The 13,734-nt window shown below is 33.6% G+C and overlaps 1 long non-coding RNA gene across 1 annotated transcript in view; it reads left to right on the forward strand.

The window, feature by feature from the left end:
- The window catches only part of LOC125672774 (uncharacterized), a 140,045-nt gene that overhangs the window by 41,626 nt on the left and 84,685 nt on the right, over positions 1 to 13,734 (forward strand). The gene's annotated exons all lie outside the window — the stretch shown is intronic.

Consider the following 13,734-nt stretch of genomic DNA (forward strand, 5'->3'; position numbering starts at 1 on the left):
TCTATTTTTATCTATTTATCGTGTCTGATAATCTGCTTTTATTGCAGCTGCAAATAGACACGTCGGGTTTTCCGTTTTCGCCTTCGATGAATCTGATTTTATTCCAACGTCATCTTCTCCCAATAAAGTTTTTACTCAGGAATCATCACCGTGTCCTACCCGCGTTCTGAATGTCACAGTCAATAAAGCTACCCGAGGGATAGCGCTGTTCAACACGAAGAAACCGCCTGTAGTAACAACCTGTGAAGGATATCGACAAAACCATTCATATTCTACCATTGAAACATGTGAAGTCAATGTAACAGCTTAACACTCAACACTGACACACGTTTACATATTAATTTTGACTACGAATTACTCCGTTCACCTGATCAAGATATGAGTCTAGTGAGGGTGTGACCGGCTACCAGGTTACTCCTCCTAGGCACCTGATCCCACCTCTCGAGTGTTCATGAGGTCGGTGTTTGTCCAAACTCTTACTTGTGGATTCTTTATAGGAGTTATAAATACGATCACTGTAATCTTCAATTTTTATAAGATGCCAAATGTACCATATTTAGTACCCCTTCATTATAATTACCCACAATTGTATTTCTTTTCAACTTTTCTACCTTGTATCCCCAAATAAATTAAAAAAATATTTTATTCAACTCTTCCAGTACTTGTTTAGGTGGGTCAGGCAATGCTGAAAATAAGTGTATGAGGTTTGGGAGTGCTAAAGTTTTGATAATTGTGATTTTACCTTTAAGTTAAATCCCGTTTAGTCCATAAACCTAGCAATTTTTAATGGCATTGATTTTAGATTGATGATTACATAAAGTCATGTCTTCCAGATGTTTTGTAAATATTATTTCGAGGAGCTTAAAATTGCTATTTCCCCATTTTATTTTCAGATCATTACACAAAGTTTCCGTCGAACCTGATTTGCTCCCCAACCAAATTGCTTGTGATTTTGAAATATTTAAACGTAGTCCAGAAATCATTCTAAACAAATTAATAACTCTCATAGATTCTATAAGTGATTTTTCACTGCCATCTAACGTTAAATAAGAGTCGTCCGCATACTGGCCTAATTTATTTTATTTTCCAGCCACAGTTCTCTAAGTGCTTTTGCCAACAATTCTACTGTAATAATAAAGATATATGGTGCCAATGGATCTCCTTGTCTACAGCCTCGTTCAAGACTGAAGAATTTATACAAGTTTCCATTGTTAATTATACAACTGGTACTAGAGGTGTATAGAGTAAGAAACCATTTTACAATAGATTCCCCAAAACTGAGGGACCTGAGGGCCTTTACAATAAAATCCCATTCCAATGAATCAAACGCTTTTTCAAAATCTAATAATAATAACAATCCTGGCTGATTTTCCTTTTTTAGATAGTCAATCAAATCATACAAAAAACCACAGGCAATTGCATCGCTTGGGGGTCGAATTTACTATATAAAGAGTAAAGGTATAGAACTCTAAATATAGGGTACCCAAGTTAGCTGATGTAAAAACAATAAATTAATTGATATAAAATTCTACTTTGTATTTTACTTTATTCATACATAATCAATCTACATTACTACCAAAGTTCATCCCGAAATTCCGTATACTTCCCAAGATATGCAGAAATGAACTCAGAAAAATGCCTGTTATTTTTTGGTTGACTTTTAGCAGGGCCCTGACACTATACGACTACACAGAGTGTTAGAATGTTCTTCTTTTGTTAGAACGTTCTTCTTTTGTTAGAACGTTCTTCTTTTGTTAGAATGTTCTTCTTTTGTTAGAATGTTCTTCTTTTGTTAGAATATTCTTCTTTTGTTAGAATGTTCTTCTTTTGTTAGAATGTTCTTCTTTTGTTAGAATGTTCTTCTTTTGTTCTTCTTTTGTTAGAATGTTCTTCTTTTGTTCTTCTTTTGTTAGAATGTTCTTCTTTTGTTAGAATTTTCTTCTTTTGTTCTTCTTTTGTTAGAATGTTCTTCTTTTGTTAGAATTTTCTTCTTTTGTTAGAATTTTCTTCTTTTGTTAGAACGTTCTTCTTTTGTTAGAATTTTCTTCTTTTGTTAGAACGTTCTTCTTTTGTTAGAATGTTCTTCTTTTGTTAGAATGTTCTTCTTTTGTTAGAACGTTTTTCTTTTGTTAGAATGTTCTTCTTTTGTTAGAATGTTCTTCTTTTGTTAGAACGTTCTTCTTTTGTTAGAATGTTCTTCTTTTGTTAGAATATTCTTCTTTTGTTAGAACGTTCTTCTTTTGTTAGAATGTTCTTCTTTTGTTAGAATGTTCTTCTTTTGTTAGAATGTTCTTCTTTTGTTAGAATGTTCTTCTTTTGTTAGAATGTTCTTCTTTTGTTCTTCTTTTGTTAGAATGTTCTTCTTTTGTTCTTCTTTTGTTAGAATGTTCTTCTTTTGTTAGAATGTTCTTCTTTTGTTAGAATGTTCTTCTTTTGTTAGAACGTTCTTCTTTTGTTAGAATGTTCTTCTTTTATTAGAATGTTCTTCTTTTGTTAGAATGTTCTTCTTTTGTTAGAATGTTCTTCTTTTGTTAGAATATTCTTCTTTTGTTAGAATGTTCTTATTTTGTTAGAATGTTCTTCTTTTGTTAGAATGTTCTTCTTTTGTTAGAACGTTCTTCTTTTGTTCTTCTTTTGTTAGAATATTCTTCTTTTGTTAGAATGTTCTTCTTTTGTTAGAATGTTCTTCTTTTGTTAGAATATTCTTCTTTTGTTAGAATGTTCTTCTTTTGTTAGAATGTTCTTCTTTTGTTAGAATGTTCTTCTTTTGTTAGAATGTTCTTCTTTTGTTAGAACGTTCTTCTTTTGTTCTTCTTTTGTTAGAATATTCTTCTTTTGTTAGAACGTTCTTCTTTTGTTAGAATGTTCTTCTTTTGTTAGAACGTTCTTCTTTTGTTCTTCTTTTGTTAGAATGTTCTTCTTTTGTTCTTCTTTTGTTAGAATGTTCTTCTTTTGTTAGAATGTTCTTCTTTTGTTAGAATGTTCTTCTTTTGTTAGAATGTTCTTCTTTTGTTAGAATGTTCTTCTTTTGTTAGAACGTTCTTCTTTTGTTAGAATGTTCTTCTTTTATTAGAATGTTCTTCTTTTGTTAGAATGTTCTTCTTTTGTTCTTCTTTTGTTAGAATGTTCTTCTTTTGTTAGAATGTTCTTCTTTTGTTAGAATGTTCTTCTTTTGTTAGAATGTTCTTCTTTTGTTAGAATATTCTTCTTTTGTTAGAATGTTCTTATTTTGTTAGAATGTTCTTCTTTTGTTAGAATGTTCTTCTTTTGTTAGAACGTTCTTCTTTTGTTCTTCTTTTGTTAGAATATTCTTCTTTTGTTAGAATGTTCTTCTTTTGTTAGAATGTTCTTCTTTTGTTAGAATATTCTTCTTTTGTTAGAATGTTCTTCTTTTGTTAGAATGTTCTTCTTTTGTTAGAATGTTCTTCTTTTGTTAGAATGTTCTTCTTTTGTTAGAACGTTCTTCTTTTGTTCTTCTTTTGTTAGAATATTCTTCTTTTGTTAGAACGTTCTTCTTTTGTTAGAATATTCTTCTTTTGTTAGAATGTTCTTCTTTTGTTCTTCTTTTGTTAGAATATTCTTCTTTTGTTAGAACGTTCTTCTTTTGTTAGAATGTTCTTCTTTTGTTAGAATGTTCTTCTTTTGTTAGAATGTTCTTTTGTTAGAATGTTCTTCTTTTGTTAGAATGTTCTTCTTTTGTTAGAATGTTCTTCTTTTGTTAGAATGTTCTTCTTTTGTTAGAATGTTCTTCTTTTGTTAGAACGTTCTTCTTTTGTTAGAATGTTCTTCTTTTATTAGAATGTTCTTCTTTTGTTAGAATGTTCTTCTTTTGTTCTTCTTTTGTTAGAATATTCTTCTTTTGTTAGAATGTTCTTCTTTTGTTAGAATGTTCTTCTTTTGTTAGAATATTCTTCTTTTGTTAGAATGTTCTTATTTTGTTAGAATGTTCTTCTTTTGTTAGAATGTTCTTCTTTTGTTAGAATGTTCTTCTTTTGTTAGAATGTTCTTCTTTTGTTAGAACGTTCTTCTTTTGTTAGAATGTTCTTCTTTTATTAGAATGTTCTTCTTTTGTTAGAATGTTCTTCTTTTGTTCTTCTTTTGTTAGAATATTCTTCTTTTGTTAGAATGTTCTTCTTTTGTTAGAATGTTCTTCTTTTATTAGAATATTCTTCTTTTGTTAGAATGTTCTTATTTTGTTAGAATGTTCTTCTTTTGTTAGAATGTTCTTCTTTTGTTAGAACGTTCTTCTTTTGTTCTTCTTTTGTTAGAATATTCTTCTTTTGTTAGAATGTTCTTCTTTTGTTAGAATGTTCTTCTTTTATTAGAATATTCTTCTTTTGTTAGAATGTTCTTCTTTTGTTAGAATGTTCTTCTTTTGTTAGAATGTTCTTCTTTTGTTAGAATGTTCTTCTTTTGTTAGAACGTTCTTCTTTTGTTCTTCTTTTGTTAGAATATTCTTCTTTTGTTAGAACGTTCTTCTTTTGTTAGAATGTTCTTCTTTTGTTAGAACGTTCTTCTTTTGTTCTTCTTTTGTTAGAATGTTCTTCTTTTGTTCTTCTTTTGTTAGAATGTTCTTCTTTTGTTAGAATGTTCTTCTTTTGTTAGAATGTTCTTCTTTTGTTAGAATATTCTTCTTTTGTTAGAATGTTCTTCTTTTGTTAGAATGTTCTTCTTTTGTTAGAACGTTCTTCTTTTGTTAGAACGTTCTTCTTTTGTTAGAACGTTCTTCTTTTGTTACAATGCTCTTTTGTTAGAACGTTCTTATTTTGTTAGAATGTTCTTCTTTTGTTAGAATGTTCTTCTTTTGTTCTTCTTTTGTTAGAATGTTCTTCTTTTGTTAGAACGTTCTTCTTTTGTTAGAACGTTCTTCTTTTGTTAGAACGTTCTTCTTTTGTTAGAACGTTCTTCTTTTGTTAGAATGTTCTTCTTTTGTTAGAATGTTCTTCTTTTGTTAGAACGTTCTTCTTTTGTTAGCAAAAAGCACATTTATTGCTCCAGATCACGGGACTCAATCCCCAAATTGTCAGATGTAATTAATTTGTTTAAATACTATAGAAATTTAGAAAAATATTGTCAAAATGTATTTCATAGCAAATCCAAAATGCTTGGTAAATGGGCATTGTATGATAATATAATGGACAAGTATTTTGTTGAAAATCATAATACATTTATATGAAAAACAAAATAATTACCTTTATCTTTGAATGTGTATGTGTATATATGTATGTTTATGTGTGTGTGTATAGTTATGTGTGTGTATGTATATATTATACATGTATATATCATATATACAATTCACTGTTATTGTTGATACAGAAGGTGCACAGAGTAATTGCAAGTGTGTATGAGCGAGTGTAAATTACAGTTTGAATGTTTGTATGTATAAATGTGTTGAAAATACAAAAATAAAACATTTTTTTTAAAGTAGGTAGGTAGGTAGATAGGTATAGGTAGGTAGGTAGGTAGAGAGGTAGATAAGTAAGTAATTCCCTGCCCGATAAACTAAAATTTATTTCATAGTTTGTATAGGAGGGGATGAAAGCGGAGTGTCCCTCTAGAGCGATACTTCAAGAGGGTTTTATGGCTCTAGAGTGAATCTTCCCCCTCCAGAGAGACAAAGACGTTTTCTCTGTTCTACATTGTACCTATAGTGTAGTTCATACCAACGCAATAAAAATTTAAGGGATATGCTCACACCTTCATTTCAGAATAATCAATCTGCATGATAATTGTGAAGTGCAAATAGACTTCTGATGAGGCGGATCTGCATGCAGCTAAACTTCAATCTATCGATCAATCCAATCAATTTGCTCAATTTTCACACCGCCGAAACACTTAATTAGTGTAGAGTCAAGTGATTGTTGAGGTATGTGGCTGATGGGAGCCATATATATTCTTACTAGATTTATGGGGGCTAGTGTTGAAGTAATTTTGAAGAAATCCTGTAATCCGATACACGAGGTTTGGGATCTTTCAGCGAACATAGTAGATAAACGTGTAGTGAATGGATAAGTTGGCTAATTTGTAATGTCATTAGATTTCTGTAAAACTCCATTGGCGATGATGAAATCGCAGTAAATCAAAGAATTAGGAGCCATGTTTCCTTCCTTGTTAAGCTCCACTGACACACACACATTATATTCTCAAAAACTGTTCTTGATTTCGTTTTTTATTTAATATTTTCGTTTTTATTTATTAATTTCGTTTTTTATTTAATAATTTCGTTTTTTATACAATAATTTCGTTTTTTATATAATAATTTCGTTTTTTATTTAGTTTTGGTTTGCACTAATGGGCTTCCGTAGATTTCAATCTATTGTTGATATATTTATCAAGATTACTGATGGTAAGGGAAATAATCATTTTAATGTAGCGCGGGGGTAGGGGGGGGGTAGTTATAAATTGCGTCGTATACTAATCTCGGCTTAGAATCGGCTCGGCTGAACATTTGGACTGACACCTTCACCAAATCTCGGAGTAGTCCTTCTTAATCCATGTCTTGAAATTTACTTTCAGCTGCGGCCGGTTCTAGCAATTAATGTGCACTTATGTGACACTGCTGTAAGTGAGATGACAATTAAACTAATTCTATCAAAATTAATGCTGCATTACTTTCCGTCTAAATATGTAAACTCCATAAAATAAACTATCACTAAATTTTCCGTTCAAATGGTGACTTCCATGGAGCAATATTTCTTCTACTGAAATTGAAAAGTTCCTATAGTGGTTTTTTTTAAATTAGCGATATACATGTAGGTATGTGGAGGTACTATGTATCAGTAATTTGATAAATTAGATCTTAGCTGAGATTACGTACATGTAGTATACACGAGTAACGTCAGTATGTCAAATAATGTAGGGATTTAAAAAAAAGAATTGTATTTCTGAGAGAGAGAGAGAGAGAGAGAGAACGAAAGAGAGGGTAAAACGTGTAAAGTGAGGGAAAATTTCAACCAATGGACAGAAGTTGTGGGGACAGATTTAAACTATGAGGACCAAGAAAAACATCCTCACTAAATAGGTTTCATCGTCCAGAGAGAGAGAGAGAGAGAGAGAGAGAGAGAGAAATCTCAAGTCAAAGGCTAATATTTTTTGAAGTGCATAAACAAAAATAGAATTGGATCTCGCTGTCTTTCAGTAGATGTAGGTGTATAAAGTGAAGAACTCGTTGATTTCTCGGAAACTTCTGATAATAAAACGGTCTTGTACATTTCATATTGGCTTGTAAAACTCCAAACATGGTTAAAACAAAGCCATATTATATATATGTAGCTAGGACGATTGTCTGGTGTATTCCTGTTGTGGACCCGGAGTACGATCGCTGAGAGTACATAATTTTTATTTTTTTATTTTAGTGTTTCAGTTTCTTTATTTCCGTGAATACCATGTACATATTCCAAAACGGTTTTTGAAATCTTTGACCCGCGAGTTCTTAGTGTCAGGCCCGGTTTTTAGGATCCAAACACCCGGCGTGTTGATCGGACAGAGAATACACGGAATCAGACGGCGACGTACAAATAGTCTAGTCAATCTAGCTCAAAAATGAGCAAAACCTCAAACTAATTGCAACAGAAATGAAATTTTGATTATTCATGCAAGAAAACACATGCAAACAACATATTAAAAATCGGCTTTTGTATTTCCATGGGAAAATTGGAATTTTGGGGTAAAATGATGTTTTTTCATGAAAATCGCTAAAAACTGGAAATTGAAGAAAATGTCCATTTTATGTAACATACAGTAAAAATAAGTTTCATATCTCAAATTTCAACCTGGAAATATTCGATTCATTTTTTTACAGCAGAATGTATTCTTTTCTTGACTGTAATTTTTGGGTAAAATCTTGCTTTTTTGAATATAATTGTTAAAGGTTGAAATTTTAAGAAGAAAACCCACATTTTGTCATACATTTGAGTCTACTAATAAAAAATTGAAGTTAGGATTTATTTTAAAAACTGCTCAACAAGTAAGATAAATGGATTATTGGCAATATATATGAAAAATGCCATTTCTAAAGGTAGGAAAACCTACCTTTTTCTAAAACAAAAATAGTGAAAAACTGGAAATGATAGGAAATGACTGTTTTATAGAAGAGATGACAGTGATCTTATAAATTTAAGAATAAAACGTCCAAATCCACAACTAAACTTTTCTGCACCAAAATTTATTTTCCCTTGCCGAATTTTGGGCTGAAATCTTCATTTTCCAACAAAAATCGTTAAAAACTGGATTTTGGAAGATATGACATCGACACCAGAATATATCTTTTTCTCTATGAAACCCTCATATAGGAAGGTGAAGATAACGAACAGTGATCCATCTCGTAACTCCTATAAGCAATACAAAATAGAGAGGTGGGCAAACACGGACCCCTGGATATACCAGAAGTGGAATCAGGTGCCTATGGGCTATAAGGAGTAAGCACCCCCTGTTGACCGGTCACACCCGCCATGAGCTCTATATCTTAATAAGGCAAACGGAGTTACCCTTATTCAATATCATTGTGCCAAAAACGGCCTAACAATCTATATGAAACAAGTCAGACAGATTTGACCCAATGGTAGGTTGTATTGGCAAAGTAGATTGTTATAACGACCATATAATTCGCGAAATGCTGACTTTAAACGAAACAGTTGAAACCCCTTCACCGTCAACTTGTTTGTCAGTAGCCTGCCTCCATTTAAAAACTAATCATATACAGAAGTTTTTCGTGATTTGTCTACATTTTGACTATACAGGACCTGTTCCGATGCCGAACATTCTTGACGTTGTGTCGCATCCTGTGAATGCATGTAGAAAGGGCAAGGATTGACAAACTTCGTTTCCTAAAAAGACGTCTGGTTTTAACGATATTCTTCACTTAGGGGCAAGATCAAAAATTCAATGTCTCACAAAAAACTAAGTTCACATAGTTTTCACCAACCCCCCCCCCCCTTTAAAACTTAATATGACAAATGTTGAAACTAATCGAATAACAAGAAAAGAAACGTACGATTATAAATAACACTCTGTATACCTCTGTATACCTTTTCTACTGTTTATTCACAAATGAAAGTGTACATTAAATCTATTAAATGTTCATTAATATGTTTTAAATATTATGTGGCATTCAACAGTCGCTTGTCTTTTTCCCTTTTCCACTAAAGTGTAATCGATGTCGGATGACAGAAACTTGCGGATTTTTTTTTATTCCCCTCCCCCTAACTAATTGAATTTAAATTTTCATCCGACATTAATTTCGTCCCTTAGGGCAGTTATGTTTATTTCAGAGTTCGTTGCTATTTCTGTGCTTTATACATAGACATTTCAAACACTATGTGCATTTTGTATGATCCTCTAAAATTTACGATAAATAACTGTATCCAATTTCCATTCTCATTGATCGTGTGCCAGCGTGGCGAGAATTCCATCGTCATCGAAAACAAGTTTTGTCTTGAATAGATGGCCGGGCGGTCTAGCGCGCTGCTCTCATGCTGCTAGGAGATGTGGTTCCGCAGGTCGTGAGCCCAAAACTAATTAGAAAGAGTAACTACTCGATTTTACATCAAATCATGATACTATGCGCAAGTGTTTACTTACATTGATTTTTATTATTTATATTATCAATGTTTTATTATCATTATTATTACCCATGAATGACTCCCCAAACCTGAATTTGAAAAAGAAAAGCAAAAATACTTTACTTACTTAGTTTTATAAAAGTTTTTAATACAAAACGCTTGCTCAAATGATGAAGATACAAAATAACTGAAACTTTTAACTCGAATGGCTTTCCATACTTTCTTTTTTAACAACCGTAATTCCCCCTTGTAAATTGACACTGATTCTTTAAGATTTCATTTATAATTGATTATTCATAACTTCTAAAGTAAATATTGTGTTTTATAATTAAAATTAATTCAGTAGAGGGCCAAACAAAATATTTTGAAGCTTTATTCGAGAAAGTTCCCCGGGAATGGAAGTCGGCAAAGAATATGAGATGCTGAGCAATATTGTATGTATATAGAAGGTCTTAAAATCACCTTTTTAATACAACTGTTAAGCTGTTTAATCACGTTTTTTATTACATGAACTTTAGATCGTCGTGTATAACTTTATTCCGATGACTGTCAGTTAAGTTACTCCCCTTTACGTGTACGGCGTGCCGTAAACACCACAAAATATCGATGGTTTACTAAAACATTTAAGTCTAAATTTTAGATATTTCCCATTGTCCGATTTTGTCCGATTTTTTGTATGTTGTTAATCACGCTTTTGTTCATTAAATTACGTCGAGTTTGTTTCTGTTGCAATTACTTTGAGGTGATTTGCTAGATTGACTAGACTAAAAGTGTACCCTGAAATTCCTAAAACAGAAACCCGTGACATTCACAAAGTCCATTGTAATTTACAACGCACGGAATACTGGACAGGAATTTTAAAAGTATATCAAGGCCATCTACAGAATATATTTCATGCAGAAACAAAAGAACGCACCTTTTAAACATTCTAATATCAACGCCATTCAACTGCTGTTTAGTGGTTCACGAGCTGCTGCAAGAGTTATCTCTCTTTCAACGTAAACATTTTTATTCATGTAGTAGAGTGAATTAATATCAATAATTTATTTTATTTTTAGTGTAAATAAAATATGTAAGTTGCAAAACAAACTTTTATTGGATTCTATAATGGTCTTCCATATTTCTCTATTTAGATATGTAGTAATGTAATTATGACCTTAATGGCTTTCCTTATGATTAAACCATGCATGCAGTTGTTGTTCATGGTCTATTTAATTCATTTTGGTTGGCTAGGCTTAGTGTCAAAGGTTATATGTCATGGGTTTTGTGAGTTCTGTTGGATTTTTAAATAGTCAGTTGTATTCACTCGCAGAGTGTTGAAGGGTGGTTTTCTTTGCATATCTTTTGATATCTTTTTTCTGACTTGAGGTAAGAAAATGAATCTTAACATATTAATTAGTGTGAATGTGTTAATGAATGAAAGAAATGAAATTATGTACTTTATTTCATATCTAACAAAGGAGCAAAATAGAATTAATATTTTATACAGGTTCCTTGAAAATCAGTTATCTTCCTATTTTTGATATTTTGGCTCTGGTACCATATATCTGGTAAGATCATTGTTTTGTATGTATTTCTGTGATGTCTAGTGTATTTGTCATAGAATTTCTTTTGTGTGTGTTCGATGTGTACTTTACCATTTAGTTTGCATAAATGTCATAAATGATAAGATTTATTATATTTAGATGCATTATGGGTAAAGAGCCTCATTTTGAGATTTAAATGTTATTTTATAATTTTTTCTTAAACTTTACACAAAATAATGGATGAGTAATTTTGTGTTCATTGTATTGAAATTATTTCCCTAGTATTTGTATATTTTATGTGGTGTGTGATTGTGTATGCTTATAATTGTTTGTTATGTTTCAGAGCTGCTATTTACGTGTCAGAAATAGATTTATTTCTTCAATAAACTCATAACCTGTCACGGATGGTCTGTGTGGTCATTAGAACCGGTTTGCAAACCCCGTAACATTCACAATCGTGAATAATTTTGGAAAATTTTTACTCTTAACGCATATTTTACCTTATCTTCGCCATCCCTCACTCTATAATCCGTTACCTCAAAATCCCGCACTTAAACGCATATATACCGTTACATCAAACTAATATTATGATCGGTGATATGACATTTTTAAAAACGGTATCTATGCGAGAATTGTGTATTCCATTGAAATATATAAACTCTGAAGTTACATATTTGATCAAAAGTACGTCCGAAATACCCAAGGAATTGAACATTTGAAAATACAAGAAGGGGGTTACCGGAAGTTCTGTCCACAAGCACCTGTGCTCAAAAGCACTGTAGCGCCACCATCCAGCAGCGAATGCAATGTTACTATTACGTCATAGTTCACTTGATAGAAGTTTCCTAAATATTCACATAAAAAACTCTCATCTTCTATTGTAGACTCACCATCAACCTTCTGACTTTTAACTACCCCATGTCCTGACTTTTAACTGCCCCGGGTCCCGACTTTTAACTACCCCGGCTCCTGACTTTTAACTACCCCTTGGTCCTGACTTTTAACTACCACGAGTCCTGACTTTTAACTGCCCCGGGTCCTGACTTTTAACTCTCCCGGGTCCTGACTTTTAACAACCCCGGGTCCTGACGTTTAACTGCCCCTGGTCCTGACGTTTAACTACCCCTGGTCCTGACTTTTAACTACCCCGGATCCTGACTTTTAACTACCCCGGATCCTGACTTTTAACTACCCCTGGTACTGACTTTTAATTACAACGGGTTCTGATTTTTAACTACCCCGGGTCCTGACTTTTAACTACCCCTGTCCTAACTTTTAACTGCCCCGGGTCCTGAGTTTTAACAACCCCGGATCCGGACGTTTAACTACTCCTAGTCCTGACTTTTAACTGTCCCGGCTCCTGACTTTTAACTATCCCGGCTCCTGACTTTTAACTACCCCGGATCCTGACTTTTAACTACCCCGTCTCCTAACGTTAACTACCGCAGGTCCAGACTTTTAACTACCCCGGCTCCTGACTTTTAACTACCCCTGGTCCTGACTTTTAATTACCACGGGTCCTGATTTTTAACTAACCCGGGTCCTGACTTTTAACTGTCCCGGGTCCTGACTTTTAACTACCCCGGGTCCTAACTTTTAACTACCCCGGGTCCTGACTTTTAACTGTCCCGGGTCCTGACGTTTAACTACTCCTAGTCCTGACTTTTAACTATCCCGGCTCCTGACTTCTAACTACCCCGAATCCTGACTTTTAACTACCCCGGATCCTGATTTTTAACTACCCCGGATCCTGACTTTTAACTACTGCAGGTCCTGACTTTTAACTACCGCAGATCCTGATTTTTAACTACCCCGGCTCCTGACTTTTAACTACCGCTGGTCCTGGCTTTTAATTACCACTGGTCCTGACTTTTAACTACCCCGGGTCCTAACTTTTAACCACCGCAGGGTCTGACTTTTAACTACCCCGAGTCCTCACTTTTCACTACCCCGGCTCCTGACTTTTAACTAAACCGGCTCCTGACTTTTAACTACCCCAGCTCCTGACCTTTAACTACCGCAGGTCCTGACTTTTAACTACTGCAGATCCTGACTTTTAAGTACCGCGGGTTCTGACTTTCAACTACCGCAGGTTCTGACTTTTAACTAACCCGGCTCCTGAATTTTAACTACCGCGGGTTTTGACTTTTAACTACCCCGAGTCATGACTTTTAAATCCCCCTGGTATTGACTTTTAATTACCACGGGTCCTGACTTTTAACTACCCCGAGTCCTGACTTTTAAGTACCGCGGGTTGTAACTTTTAACTACCCCTGGTCTTCACTTTTAACTACCCCGGCTCCTGACTTTAACTACCGCGGGTCTTGACTTTTAACTACCCCGGGTCCTGACTTTTAACTACCCCTGGTATTGACTTTTAATTACCACGGGTCCTGACTTTTAACTAACCCGGGTCCTGACTTTTAAGTACCACGGGTTCTGACTTTTAACTACCCGGTTTCTGACTTTTAACTACCCCGGTCCTGAATTTTAACTACCCCTGGTCCTGGCTTTTAATTACCACGGGTCCTGAATTTTAACTACTCCGGGTCCTGACTTTTAACTACCGCGGATCCTGACTTTTAACTACCCTGAGTCCTGACTTTTAACTGTCCCGGGTCCTGACTTTTAACTGCCCCAGGTGCTGA

Source organism: Ostrea edulis, chromosome 10, assembly GCF_947568905.1.
Source record: "Ostrea edulis chromosome 10, xbOstEdul1.1, whole genome shotgun sequence".
NCBI lineage: Eukaryota > Metazoa > Mollusca > Bivalvia > Ostreida > Ostreidae > Ostrea > Ostrea edulis.